Source organism: Pleurodeles waltl, chromosome 9 (assembly GCF_031143425.1).
Source record: "Pleurodeles waltl isolate 20211129_DDA chromosome 9, aPleWal1.hap1.20221129, whole genome shotgun sequence".
NCBI classification, from domain to species: Eukaryota; Metazoa; Chordata; class Amphibia; order Caudata; family Salamandridae; genus Pleurodeles; species Pleurodeles waltl.
The window spans coordinates 161,333,202-161,348,675 of record NC_090448.1 but is presented as its reverse complement, the minus strand read 5'-3'; the positions used below and the strand labels follow the sequence as shown (position 1 = coordinate 161,348,675).

Sequence of the window (15,474 nt, the reverse complement as noted above, 5' to 3'; positions counted from 1 at the left end):
TAGCATCATATGCTTGTAGCCTACAGTCCTGGAATGATAAGTTTTTTTAAAATTAATATTCCCATTATTAGCTGCAAAAACAACATTGCCACATAAATGTGGCCCTTGGAATCAAATTGTTACATTTTACAAACTGTAGACCGCTGTCCTACTTTTTTTTTTTTTTTTAAAGAAGCCTTTCAGTTGTGCCATGCATTTAACTATTACTTTTTATGAAAGTGACAAAAATAAATCATCACCAACAAAAGAACCAAATTGCACGCAGCTACCAAATCGCAAACACTATATAACAGCAATTTGTTGAAGCTGGAAGTAAGTAGTCAAACAGGGTGCGTGAACTGCATATTATACAGAAATAAAATGATTAAAAACACTTTCAAATAGTTCCTTTCTCTTCAGCAACAAAGCTATTTTTAGGTGGATGTAACGAATGTACACAAGCTTTGTGCAATCACTCAAAGTGCAGGGAGCACGTTGGTAAAGTGGGCTGACCCCATTGCCCATGCTGTATGCAGTGTTGTGTGACATGAAAATGTGTATAACAGACCAAAGCATAGTGACCAAAAGGTCTGCCTATATATTTTATGTTTTTGGGAAAAAAGTAGTCTGGCAGACAACTAAAGCGGTCTCAAAGGAGAGATCTGAAAAATCATTGCAAAGATCAAGTTGTTGTAAATGCCAGTTTTGTGTTAGCAAGAACATATTTTGGCCTATTGTGATGTGTGCAAATATTTCCTCAGTAGTCCTAAATATGTTTTTTTTTTTATCTGTCTGATGTAAATTATCTCAAGGAAGGAGCTTGAAACCCAATCAATGTATGGCTGTGTGCTGGACTGGAGAAGAAATTGTTACACCCCCATCCCAAGTTCCCTTTTGATTATTTAGCAATGATTTTTTTCATTATTCATACATCTTTTATAAAGGCAGTGGTAGATTGAGTAGAGAGGCTGAAACGGTTACTTTAAAAAAGAAAAAGCAACAGATTACCTGGACCAGCTGTATGGGTGTCAGTGAGAGTTACATTTGTGTATGGAATGGCGGATACCTCGAACTTGCTCGTCTATTTCCAGTTTGAGTTGGCCACCTTTTAATACAATGTTGAACTTTTGGAAAGGGGGGTTTGCTCAAATGGTCGGAGGTAAGGTGCTTCAGTGCAGGGGCCCTAGTAGTAGGGGCAGGACTGTGACTTTAAAGCAGCACAGGTTGGTCTGGGTGTAACTAGAAGATTGATCTTAGATTCGAAAGTGTCGGTAACAAGAGATAATAGAGTGGTAGAAGCCACACCATTAGTGTCACGAACAATTATGGTACCTTATGTTGCTCCTTTCTAGTGTAGTGCCAGGCAGCTTGGCGACACGTTGAGAGGGAATATGGCAAGTTAGACTGTGGAAAGTTCTGCTGGCAAAGTTTAGGACCTTTTCAAGCAGTGCAAAGGAATACTTCAGTAGGCTCACTAGCATACTACTACAGTAGTGAGGCTCTGTGTGTTAGTGAATTAAGTGTTTTTTGTGTTGCTAGGGATGTGAAAGTGGATCTTGCATGTGTTAAATGATTGGTACTGTGTTGCAATTGCTTTGTTGTCTGAGAGGGATTTAAATCCATAGCTTTCTGGCTCCGGGGGGGGGGGGGGGGGGGGGTGTAAATGTCAGTGTGGGAGGGGTGGTTGAGTTAAACTGGGTCAGAGGGACAGATGGGTGCTGATGAGACAGGACCTCAATTTTGGAGTGATTTAAAAGGAGTTACCCTAGAGACAGCCAGTGTGGTATCGCTGACAGACACATACTTGAAAGTGGGGTAACAGATAGGAAATGCAGAAATTGGTTGTTGCTTTGCAAGATATTTCTGCCAAATGCCAGGGGAATGTAAAGGGCGACTGACTTGCGCTTTGTTTTTAGTTCAAGTCCATCAACACAGTCCTTTCTGACTGAGCTACTCCAGCAGTGTACTGTAATTAGGACTTCCTGCCTGTGGTGTCAGCCTTTAAAGCTGCTACAGCCTACCTTTCTATCGTGCACCTGATGAAAGGATTGTCCTGATGTCACTCTGGACATGCCTTCTTACCATGGGTTCCTGCTCTGAGCTATTCCATCGAGTGGGAAGCCGCATGTTAAAGATATCATTACATTTTTCCATGATGCGACTCTTTAAAAAGGTAGGCATTTCTTCCAGGGATCCAAAAACAGATTCCCTCACATGTGAATGTTTGCTGATTGAATAGATAGGTTTGCGAATCTGTGATCATCCTTACAAGACATTCAAATGGTACCTGCACTCTTTTTAGATATTTTGCTTTTTTGCGTACCTGTAGTAATCTATCCAATCACTGATGTATAGTTCTGTAAATTAGTTCACTTTCCATTAAGCCACGGCACAAGTCCTAATTGTTTATTGGCTGAATGCAGAAGAACACGCAGAGCTTAAATGTAAAAATTTGGGATGTGATGGCTGAAGAAAAAAAAAAAAAAAAAAGCACTTTTAGGCATTTCTATTTGCTGGAATTTTTTAGTTGCTGGGGGAACCTATGGCTACTCATTGATGGCTCACTAAAGTAATGGGTTGTAGTCTCCCACTGTATTCCCTCGTTCAGCTGTCTTTGACATTTGCTAACAGGTACAAACATTCAACAGCTGATAAGGGAAACATAGCCTTTCCAATGAACTACAGACCGTAACTGATGGGTATAAAAAATATTGTATGATTTGAAAACAGCGGAAAACGTGAAATGAGCGCCATAGCAAGGTCTTCAGTAGATGCCATTTTATAGATCCTCTCTTTCCAAAGTCTTATTTTCATACCAAAGTGTTGCTTACTACGAATACTAAGCACCAAACTAGGACCCCCATCATTATGAGCCTAGATATTCCGGATGTGCCTCAATGTTCTGATACAAACCAGAGACAATTAGACTACTAGGGCATAGTGTAACCTTACAGCAGTGTTAACATCACAAATCTTGGCTAGTAGATGCAGGCAACTGTCAACACACTTCCCTGCCCATGCTCAACTAAGAAGAAGCACCATCCGAAGTGGGATAGCCAACTTTCTGCAATTCAGTCCTACCTGTAGCCCTTCATTTGAATGTAAACGCTACCTGTCTATGCATACTGTGTTATATAGGCCTCAAGATATCAAAAAATGATCAGTGAAGTTTGGTTATAGGACCAGTTACTGCCTGGCAAATGAAGAAGCATAACAAGTGACCACAGCTTCCTGGTCTTATTTGAGCTCTCATGTGTAAACAGTTATAGTGATCATAAAGCCCCAATCAAAAGCCCCTATGGAATATGGTAACAGATACGAACATATCCAGATGAGCAACCCCAGATGCCAGGGCAACCTGCAGCTTGAAGAATACCTCAAAATAGCCAACCATTCCCCAATGTTCTTCTGATAGTCTTGCTCCCAAACCATGGATTAAAGAGTCACCAGTGTATTTGCACATCTCAACTATTTGACAGTCTCTTCAAGCAAAGACATTGATAAGCTTAAGGACAATCTCGCTGTCACTCCAGTCTGGGTGTTAAGTGCCTATTTTGAACTCAACTTAAAAACTAAATTAATTGCCATCACAAATGTACTCAAGATTGCTCATGGCTCTTCTACATAAATCTGCATGGACGTCTTCCCCAACTTTCCACACATTTCAGATTACTTGAATGTCTCAAAATCCATCTCTTCACCAAGCACATCTACACAGAGTTCATCCATATCTTCCGAACTGGAGTAAATGCCCACTGTCGAAGATGGGTCCTTTACCACCTAGATGGTGTCAACATCTTAAACTCTGCCAGGTTCAACCTACAAGTAAAGTACATATTGTTACCATCAAATAACTTCCGCCCTAAATAAATAATCTTTGTGGGTTGTTTCTACAAGCTTAGTTTACATTATTTTCAAGACCTGCTAGATCACATACATGGCAGAAACAAAACACCTATATCTGTGCCCGGCAGGAAAAAACGGCCATCTGTGGAGACTAAAAAAAAGCACTGACAACAGCCAGGTTTGAAATCTAACTATGCAACAGGCTAAAGAACAGAAAAACAGTTCTTCTCAAATGACTACCAGGTCATGTGTTGTTCTTTCACTTCTCCACTTGAGAAAAGAACTGAAAACTTCACTTCCAAGGAGCAGGGGATTCACAGCTGATCAGAAAACTTCTGTCCTCAGCGGAAGCCAAAATAAGATAATTCCTCAATATCACCAGCGACTTGCCTTTTATCTTTATATATGACCTTGAACTGTCTCCCACTGTCTCTTAGGCGTACATCCTACCATAGGTCCCAACTAGTTAAAAGCTATAAAACACCTTTATAACATACAAAGTCATGCATTCTACATGTAGCAGGTGCGCAATGCCCATTACCTCCCGTCCCTCCCCTTCCTTTTAACCAATGAGGCCTCCTGCCTCCCCCCTAGACCCTCCCTTCCCCTTTCAAAACCCCCCCCACCCTTATCCCCTCCTGTTCTTTTGTCTAGCCCACGCTAGACGGTTTTCTTTCCCTTTCTTACCTGCACGGCGGGGCCTGGAGGTCGTCGATGGAGGCACTCCTCGGGACGCGGTGCTCCGCGAGGAGTGCTACGGCTGGGTCACGTCTTGAGCGAACGGCATGGCTGCTCGAGAGGCGTGTACTGGGGGCCGGCTGACGGGGTCAGCCGGCCCTCTGTGGCTGGGGCGTTAGTTTCCGGGTTTCCGCGCCGCGGAGCCGCGAGGACCGAGGAACTTCAATTTTTGGATGCTGGTCAGGTAGGACGGGCGTTCTGCCCGTGGTTTTTTGGATTTTTACAAGGATTGTGACCTTTTTAGGGTTTGGTGGAGCCCTGTTAGGGAGGACCAGGGTCCTATATGTAGGGTAGTGTTTTGGAATGAAAGGCAGTGTTATTTTGGTTACCATGCCTAAAGCTCCAGCAAAGGGACGTGGTTGTCTCTTCTTCCTCCTCGGAGGTGGGAGGGGAGGGTAGCATTGCTCTTCCTGAGAACCCACAGGTACCTGGCAGGGGTACTCCCCTCATGTCTAGTGAGGAAGTGCAGGATATGGGTGAAATGGCTGTCACCAGGGCACTGCAAGCTGGCGTGGCCAGGACTGATCAGTCTAAGCGTGCGCACTCATCGGTAGCGGCAAGGAAATCCTCATCGGAGAGTGAGGATGAGGCCCCATCAACGTCATCTGGGGGGAAATAGGTTTCCAGAAGAGGTAATGTGGGAAGTGATGACACATGTTCGGGACAGTTTAGGTTTCCCTGTGTTTCAACCTACAAACTCAGAGTCTCATTTATTTCCTCAAATATCAGACGCCTTTTATGTTTGCCATGCCTTTCCAGGGACCTGTGAAGGATATGGTGTTTCGTGAGTGGAAGGATGTGGAGAAGGCTCAGGTTCCACGATTCCTTCAGTAACTTTACTTACTTGAGGGTGAGGGGGTTTTTCCTCCTTCAATACGCCTGGACTCTATTCTGGCTACTCTAATTGGCAAAACGGCAGTCAATCCGGAGGATTGTGTGCCTACGTATGCCACAGACCGTAAAGTGGATTCAGGTCTTAAGAGGGCTTTTGCGGCGGAGAATCTGGCGCTGAGGCAGGGATTTATTCTGCTTATGCGTCACAATCATTGGTTCAAGGCTTTGATAAACTGGCGGTGGCTGTACAGGAAGGGGCGGAGTGTTCGGAGCTCCTGGCTGGTATGGAACAGCTCGCCAGATTATTGGCGGATGTGTCTTCAGATATAGTCCGTACTTCGGCTCTGGCATCTGGGTCTTTGATTGGGGCTCGTAGGTCCCTCTGGTTGCGTTCATGGAAGGCTGATCCAGGGGAAACGGCGGCCTTGTTGAGACTGCCGTTTGAGGGTTGTAACTTGTTTGGAGAACTATTACCATCCATACTTTCCAAGGCGTTTAAGGAGCGGAAGCATGCCTTACCTGATAAAGGAGTTTCTTCTTCGGGTAAAGGGTGGAAGAAGCATTCCAGATCTTCTCCTACTAGGGTTGCTAAATCCTTTTCGTTTAGGAGATGGCGTTTTCATCCGCGTTTTTCACCTAAGAAGTCTACTCCTGAGACCCGGGGTGGTTTCAAGAAGGGGTCCTGGCATTCGCTGTGGGCCTGGCAGAGGGCCGGTTGGGGGATGACTGTGTCACTTTCTTTCAGCTTGGGAGGGCAGTGTAACCGATCATTGGGTACTAGACATGATGACCAATGGTTATGTCATAGATTTTGTGGCGGTTCCTCCAGATTCCGGGGTGCATCCCACACCTCTGCCTTCAGAGGGGTCTTGGAGTGGAGCATTATTGGACGGAGTGCGGGACTTACTGGTCATGGGGGCCATTTCCCATGTTCCGCTAGACGACCGAGGTCAGGGCACTTATGCGGTCTTGTTTCTTGTGCGGAAAGTTTCAGGGGATTTTCAACCGGTGCTCAATCTGAAGGAGGTGAATACCTGGATCAGGACAGGGCATTTCCGCATGCTGTCCATTCGGACTATTTTTCCATTGGTCAGGCAAGGGGATTTTCTGGTGTCACTGGATCTGCCGGATGCTTACCCACACGTACCGGGGGCATGGTCCTCTCAAAAGTTCCTGAGGTTTGCTGTGGGGCAGGATCGTTTCCAGTTTTGCGTTCTGCCTTTCGGTCTGAAATCTTCTCCCCAAATTTTCACGAATATGCTGGCTCCTCTAGTGGCTTTGCTTCATTCAGAAGGGGTGTTTCTGCACCCTTTTCTAGTCGACATTTTGATTCATGCCCATTCACGAGACCTTTTGCAGAGGCAGGTGGCCCAAGTTCTGGGGGTCCTGCAATAACATGGGTTTTTGATCAATTGGGTGTAATCGGACTTTGTGCCGTCCCAGGATCTGGTTTTTCTAGGGGCTCGGTTTCAGCCTAAGGGTTGGATGCTCTCCAGGCTTTGGTAAAGAAGGTATGGTTACTGTCTGCTCCCCGAGCTCTTCTATGGTTGCGACTGCACATTTGGCGTCAGTGATATTTTGGGTTCTTGGGCACGTTTCCATCCCCTGTGCTTGATGACGTGGTTCTTGAGTAGGTGGGATCCAGGGTCCGGTTCTCTGAAGGACGGGGTTCCAGGGTCCGGATTGATTCACAGAGAGTTGCAATGGTGGTTGGATGCAGACCACCTGAGGGTAGGGGTGTCTTTGTCACCTCTGAGACCCGTGGTGGTGACGACGGATGCCAGCCTCTCCGGTTGGGGGGCATGGATGGGGTCAGCTCAGATTCGGGGGTTTTGGTCCCCTCGGGAGGCGAGTCGGTCATCTAATTGGCGAGAATTGCGGGCTATATTCCTGGCTCTGGTCCATTTCCAGGATTCCCTGAGGGGGTTGGCGGTTCTGGTTCGCACAGACGACTTAGTGGCCGAGGCTTATGTCATTCGGCGAGAGTGGTAAATGTTCGGGCGGATCTACTGAGCAGCGTGATTCCTTCCTCTCAACTTTTCTCTCTCCGGAGGTCTCTGTTTCGGCATCTGGTTCGGCTTTGGGGTCTTCCAGTGCTGGATGTGTTTGCGTCAGTAGAGAATGCGATAGTGGAGTGCTTCTGCTCCCGGTTTCGGTGTCCCCAAGCATGGGAGGTGGACGGGATGTCATGTCCTTGGCCGCAGGGCCTTTTATATGCATTCCCTCCGTTTCAACTATTCAGGGCGTTTCTGTTAGGTGCCAGTGGCTTTGAGTTCTACCTTGCTGGCTTCATGGAGACGTTCAACTTTGCTTTCTTATGGTAGACAGTGGAAGGTGTTTTCGTCTTGGTGCTTAAGTCGTGAGTTGGATCCTTCCTGCGCTTCTCTCTTTGAGGTGATGCAGTTCCTGCAGGACGGTGCTCGTTTAGGGTTGTCAGTGGCTTCTCTTCGGGTACAGTGGGCGGCTATTCAGGCATTTAGGGACCATGGCGTAATCTTCAAGTTGAAGGGCGATTGATGCCTGGATTTTTTCAGGGGCTTATTAATTTATTTCCTCGCCCGGTACGTTCTTTTCCCTCATGGGATCTGTCCTTGGTTTTGGATGTGTTGACGGGGGCCCCTTTTGACCCATTGGGGGACTGTGATTTGCGACGTCTATCTTTGAAGACGTTCTTTTTGGTCGCCATTACTTCGGCTCGTTGGTTGGGGGAATTGGGGGCATTGGCATGTTCCTTTCCTTTTTTGTAAGATTTTTCCCGATAGGGTGGTTCTGGTTCCGGTGCCTTCCTTTATTCCAAAAGTCAATTCTTCATTCCATTCCAGGCAGGCGGTCATCCTTCCTTCAATTTGTCCGGATCCCTCATCAGGGGAGGAGGTCCGTTTGCATTCGTTGGATGTACGTATGGTTTTGTTGGAGTATCTGCGGGCGGTGGCTCCTTTTCGTACAGGGGATTCACTGTTTGTTACTTTTGGTCCGGCGCGCTAAGGTGAGAAACCTTCCACGGCTTCCTTGAGTCGGTGGGTTCGATCTTTGATTCTGTTGGCCTATTCCTTGAAAGAGGTGGTTCCTCCTCTAGGGATTCAGGGGAGGTCTTCCAGAGGCATGGCGGCGACGGTGGCAGAGCTTCAGGGGACTTCAGTGGTGGAGATTTGCAGGGCCGCCGCTTGGGCTTCTCCTTCGGCGTTTGTGCGTCATTATAGGCTGTCGGACTTGGATGGTTTGGAGTCGGTGTTTGGTCACCGGGTCTTATCCTCTATGAGATAATGTTTGGGATGTTCTTGGTGCAGGATATTAACTAAGGATCTTGCAACTCGATGTCCGTCTCCTGTGTGTTTTTCTTGCTATGTCTCATTGGTTAAAAGGAAGGCGAGGGAGGGACGGGAGGTAATGCTTCCATTTTCTTACGATAATGGCATTACTCCTAGTCCTACTCCCTCGCCTTCCTTTTCCGTTCCCTCCCACCCTCCCGGTACGGACTGTCCGAGTTGCGGCTTGGGCTTGGTTTTTGTACAGGAGGGGATAAGGGTGGGGGGGGGGGTTTTGAAAGGGGAAGGGAGGGTCTAGGGGGGAGGCAGGAGGCCTCATTGGTTAAAAGGAAGGCGAGGGAGTAGGACTAGGAGTAATGCCATTATCGTAAGAAAATGGAAGCATTGGGCTGCAAGGACTTTGGCCACCGCGTCAGTGCCGTAGGCCGGGATGACTGGGCTGTGGCTGCAGTCTGACTGCTCCATCATGCTTAACAAAAATATTTCCAGATACTTGTGCTGTTTGCTTAAAGTATTTAATTTTCCAATTACTGCGGCAACACTTACTTCCATACCGGCCTGCAACGACGCATTCTAAAATGTCAGGGATTAGGTGTGAAAATTGTTGTTTTCACATCCATTCCCGACAACACCCTCTCCCCTCCCCAAAAAATTTAAAAAAATAAACACAGCAGAGGTGTCATACCACACTACAACAAAAGAGTGCTAATCCAATCTGCATGCAATTACATGTCCGTGAAAGCAATGGGCAATAACTACTTGGCAATAGGTTTGCCATTCCAAGAAAATTTTAAAGTACGTAGGAAACCATAGTTTCAGTGGTGGTTTGTCTCCAAGCGCTTTGAGGCCTTCCAGAATTTGCAACGATATTGCAATTTATATAATTTTAAAATGAAGAAAAAATGTGGTTCAATATATATTTGTTGTTTACCCTCTTTGCCCCATACGCCCCCCAACAATCCAGCTCTCCCCATTGAATGTATTCTGCAAATATTTTTGGGGCCTTTCTTTTCCAGGTAAATGCTTAACAAAACATAGCGCACACATCCAAAATCAAAAATAAAATTTAAGTTAAGCAGTGGGAACTACATTATTTTAAAATGTTGGTTAATGATCATTGCCGATGAGTGTGTGTGTGAACCAGACAGTTGCAAAGTGAATAGTGGTTGGTCTACTGGGGAATAGTGGTATACACTTTCATAATCCTACAAGGTCCCAGCTTGTGACTGAAAGTACTGTGAATGTGCAAGTAATTATTTTAAACTTGTATTACACAGTGTAACGCTGCCATGAAATGTGCAGATTTAGTATTTCAAAACCAAGTATTTTTTAAGCAATATGCAATCATACTATACCAAGTCCAAACCTCTTTTATAAGTTTCCATTAGAACAACAAACTTCAGAGCAGCTTAGCTGCTAAAACCCTTACATTAACTCATAATAATAATAATAATAATAATAATAATACAGTTTAGGCACGAAGGACCTCAAACGATTCGATCAATTAAAGATCTACATTTCGCTCCCAGGATTCCTTTAAATTTGCACTCAAACATTTCATTCCGGTATCAGGCGTCCTGGCAAGGAGGATTGTTTCTTCTTTTGCTACCACCTCTCCCTCAGCTTCACAGCTTAGGAGACTCTGGCCCTTCCCTTTCAACCAGTGGCACTCAAGGTCCACATACTCTCTTCTGGAACCTTTTTTTTTTTTTGTTTTAAGTATATGGAAACTGGTATTGTAAAATTTGGAATTGTAGGCCTTTCCTTTGATGACTTTCGGGCACCCAGGCCACGATCAGAGAGATTGCTTTTGGTGGTGTCGGCCTCTGATGATGTCAGTGCATGATCGAGCGCGGATGTCGCTGGTGGTGACGGGGGGGAGGGGGGGAGGTTCCAGGTGGAAGGGGAAGCGAATCCCCTTCCATTCCTGCCCATGAGAGGTGGGGGTGCGAGGACCTAGGGCGGGGTGCTAGCACGTCCCCTGAGGGCCCATTCCAAATGAGGTGGTTACATCCCTGGCACCCGAGGCCACAGCAGCATACATCATAACCACCTCGGCCCAGGCACAGGGGTTAAAGATCTGTCAGTAGCATACAGTCAAAATTCACTAAAATGTTTGTTGCAAGCATATCTGGTTTGACCCACATATTTAAAATGCACAACTTATCACTATGTGCTCTAAGGATAGCTCCGTCCTAATGTTTGAAGTGTTAGCCACACTGCCTTTGGTTGACCTGTTTAGCCCCCCGCCTGCAACTCCCTAAGTTCAGGTCTCGCTGCGCCCTTGATGTGTCCATTCTCCTTGCTAAAAGTGAGATTAGAAACAAAGGAACACTTCAGAAAATTGCATAAAGCGTGATGTTTAGAAACCATTCAGGGGAAGTCTGATAGTTCAGCCCAAGACAGTGAGAGCACTGAAACAAGCTTAGTAAAGTCTACAGCTTCATGTGGACTTCAAACCTTTTAGCATCTACTTTCCAGACAGCCAAGCACTGGCAAAGCAAACCACGTCACACTTTTGAGACCAATTGGCTTTGCCAGTTGTTTTTAGCCACGCTGTACAGCACCGCCAATGCTATGCAACATGTCTAATGTTTTTGTTGTAAAAAGTCTTTGATTAAGCCACTCACAAGAATTTGGGCTTGTGCTTGCCTATACAATGATGCAGTGCTTTTCTCTAGCGGCAGCTCCTCCACTATGGCAGAGGAGTGTTGCCCCCCCTGCAGCAAATCTTTTATGATAAAACCATAATAAGATATTTTTATTATGGTTTTATCATAAAAGGGGCAGGCCATGGGCGATGACAGGGACAAAGGGGGGAGTGCACAGCACCCCACCCTCAGTGGACATGTATGTTTGGCTCGGGCTCGCCAAACACACACGTGCACTGTGCTCTCTCCAACCCGGCACCCAGGTCAGAGACAGCAGGCAGAGGCTCCCCACTCTGCCTCAGAGCACCCAGCCAGCATGGTCCATCCAATCATAATGCTGTTTTCATGCTGCCAGCAGCATGAAAGCAATGTTCGGATTGGACGGAGCACAGGCTGGGAGCCTGTGCCTACAGTGACAACTGCAGAGTGGCAAGTCAAGGAAGGTAAGTTTGTTTTTAGTATATATATATATATATATATATATATATATATATATATATATATATATATATATATATATATATATATAGTCGTTCCCCTCCTCCCCGTCATGCAACTGCTTTTTTTTTTTTTTTTTAGTTACCTCTCTGAGTTTGATCAGTAACTAAAAAGAAAAGAAAATGAGACAAGCGTACTTTTTTGGGTGAGGGGAACGGGAACGGATGCAAGAGGGTGAAAGCAACATGGAGGAGGCGGGGATGCCAAAACAACACTTGGAGGATAGGAGGGGTGTGGAAGCAACACGAAAGACGCAGATGGGGAAGGCAGAGAGAGGACGGCACGGGTGGGGAAGGCAACACAGAGAGAGCAGGGAGGCAAAGGAAAAAAGCACACAGTGAGCACAACAGGGAGGAGTAGGGGAAGCAATCGGTTAACAGAACAACACAGTGCAGTGGGTGAGAAGTACACATGGACAACAGCCTTAAAACACAAGCATCCTCGTAAACTGCTTAAACACAAAAGTAGTACTTGAAAGTAAACAGTGGAAGCAGAGATGCTAGCCAGTCAAAGCAATAGTATTGCTCCATGGGAGGGCCAATCACAAGGCTGACAAACTGGAAATCTAATAAAAAGCAAACAAATACATGATGAAAATCAAACCAATGGTAAGCAGTGGGTGGGCTCCAAGCCCCTCTATGCTCCTGGTATGCCACCATATGCCTTGCAAACAGACAGCACATGTGCTGTCTAGTAAACTCAATCAAACACCATGTCCCACCATAGTGCGTTTGGAGAAAGCTTAATAAGATGCAAATTTCAAAGACCTCAAACAGTTAATAATGTAGTAAGCCACCAACCTATCCAGTTCTAGATAGCTTGGATCCCGTAACACATCAAGGCTGACTCCTTTAGACCAGGAAAGCGCCACAGAGAATTTACTAGATGACAAATGATGTACTAAATGATGGATTCCACCACTGAAAGTATTCGGAGCTATCAACAAGCTATCCTAATGCAAGAGTGCACAATAGTAGGGGCCCAAGTCGATAAATCAGGCCACTACATGTCCTTGGAAAGCTTTAAGCAAAATGATTACATCCAATTTGAACAAACTAAAAGGGGTCCCACCACCCCATACTGTAAATTGTTTCCATCATTTATGCCTTCCTACACAGTGTCAACTAAATGTAAAATTTAGTTGCGCCAAGTGGGGGCGTAACAAGTTGCAACATAGTGGTAAATCAGTGAAGTGCATTTTTACCCACCAACATTTGAAACAATGTAGCCTGCTCCAGCTCATTTAACCACATGCTACAGTCTTACTGATTCTACTGTTGCACTGCTCGCTACACCGTATATTTTACATTCATATATTGTTACAAGTCACTAACCAGCCCTCAGGTGCAGTTCCGGAGCTAAATAATAGTGCTATGCAAACAAACAAAATGAGAGACAGGATCGGGTTTAAACAAAATAGAGATCCAATAATAATCTTCCACAGCAACACATAGATCAGGCAGCCACGAATACAAGACTGGACATTGCTTTCTATGTCCCGCTTCCAAAGGCTCTCGAAGGGCTTGGACTGAGATTTCCTCCTGTTAAGAAAACTTAGGGCCAAAGACTTCACCTACCAGCGCTTCGGCTCTTTTGCTAGAAGTCCTGACTTGCAAAGTGGTGCCACATCCAGTTACTAGGCCCTTGGAAGTAAGCTCTGGTGTAATCAAGAAGAAACCAAGCACATTGACTTCGGTGCCAGTTCTGAAGTAGCTCTGATGTCCAAATCTGAGCCACTACCTACTCCGGAGCTGTGCTCCCCGCAGAGTCCAACAACCAGGACGACGACACAGTACCTCTGAAGTCCCGCCACAACACGAGTCCAGAGCACTGTATCACCAACATCCATAGCACCTGGCTCTGTGCATCACCTGTGGTCCCATGGTGTGATTGTGACACTGAAGTCGACGCCTCGCGCCTTTTACTGCTGTACTCATCAACCCTGCCTTTTTGTAAAGAACCAACACATTGCACCTGACGCCACATCACCTCCCCTGCAACCGTAAAGGAAATAACACCTCACTTCCTCTACCTATCAGTTAGGAACCAACCACACACTAGCAACTCCTCACCTCCCCAGCTCTGTGCAACGTCTTTGTTTCCTCATTGTTTTCCAAGGTACTGTACCGTTGCTCTGTGCGACATCGTAACCGGCCCACACTCCCTCACTAGTGACACTGGACTGTTGGAAGTGACTCTGCCAAGACCCCATGATAGCCCCAGATTTAAATTTTGCAAAGTTGTATCTTTACTTTTGTTGTTTTGGTCTTGTCTTATCAGATAAATATTGTGTGTGTACACAAATACTTTACACATTGTCTCTACGATAAGCCTGACTGCTTGTGCCAAGTGGATGAGCAGGGGTTATCATAGCTGTGCAACTCCCTTACCCTGACTAGAGTGAGGGCCCCTACTTGGACAGGGTGTAAACCACTGCCAACTAGAGACCCCCTTTCTAACAGGCAGAACCTAAACTTAAAGGACAGGTGACTGGGCCAAAGTATTAAAGGAGCTGAAACAAAGCTCCTTCATGTATGTACATAAGGATGTATTTGTCATTTTTAAAATGACACAATATTAATTAAGCTGTTCTAAGCCAGACCTAGAACAAACAAGGTCGTGCTGCACTACCCAAATGCTTGACAGTCCTCGACGAGTCTCATGTCTGGTGTCACATTCAGTCAGTGGGACTCTGCATGCAGAAACTTGGAGGAGAAAAAACAAAACAAGTGTACTGCAAGACTCCAAAGCTTTGCTTATCTTAGACTTTCATAAATATAAATTTCTACTTAATTCACATGGGAAAATGCACCAGGAAGCCAAAAAGAAGCGCTACAAAAGGTTGAAAAGACGTGTGGAACATAACTGTACTCAAAACGTAATCCGTCTTTTCTCTTTCTTTTTGTATGTTAACTACAGCTCTGGGCCCTAGACCTACCTACACACCTGAACACGGATGGTATGAATAAGCACGCCGCGCCCACACGCTGAAGTAACCGGTGACACGTGCTATTGAACTGGCCCAATTTATCTAGGCCCGACCATCTATTAATTGACCTCCAGGTGGCCCCCGGAGCATCATGGGTAATTACTCTGCTCCCCACGCCTGCGCTACATTAAGTGTCCTCATCATAACCAACCCATTTCAACACGAGTAGAATATCAGGCTAATGGTGTCCAAGTTAATCAACACAGCTATTCGACACATACTCTAAAGAAGAAAATAAGTCCTCGTTATGTACGAACAGAGGTTTCCCACTCACTGTTCCAGCAGGTGGAAAAATACAGACCAAATGAAATGAATGCCAAGTGACCCAAAGCCACGCAAAACACATTCAGTCATTATTTTAACCAATAGCGCTTTGCATTCTGTGAATTGTAGTTTCGCCCGAGTGTGTGTGTATATATATATATATATATATATATATATATAGGCTCGGTTTCGCGGAGGACTAACTGAAAGAGCCATACGTGACAGCTATGAAACAGAGGTGGTGACGATGAGCGATCAATGTAACAAGTGCAAAGGAAAAACTTACGTTTAGTTATAGCCAAACCATGGCATAGTAAAAGCTTCGCTACACCATTTTACAAACAGGTTATGTTCCAAGAACACCAAGTCATGAAAATATACTGGGTCCATAACGATGCACCTGTCAGTT

General features: G+C 45.5%; 1 protein-coding gene across 22 annotated transcripts in view; it reads right to left on the bottom strand.

Annotated features, from left to right (window-relative positions):
• MAGI1 (membrane associated guanylate kinase, WW and PDZ domain containing 1) overlaps positions 1-15,474 on the bottom strand; it is a 1,074,483-nt gene that overhangs the window by 346,078 nt on the left and 712,931 nt on the right. The window lies entirely within an intron of this gene.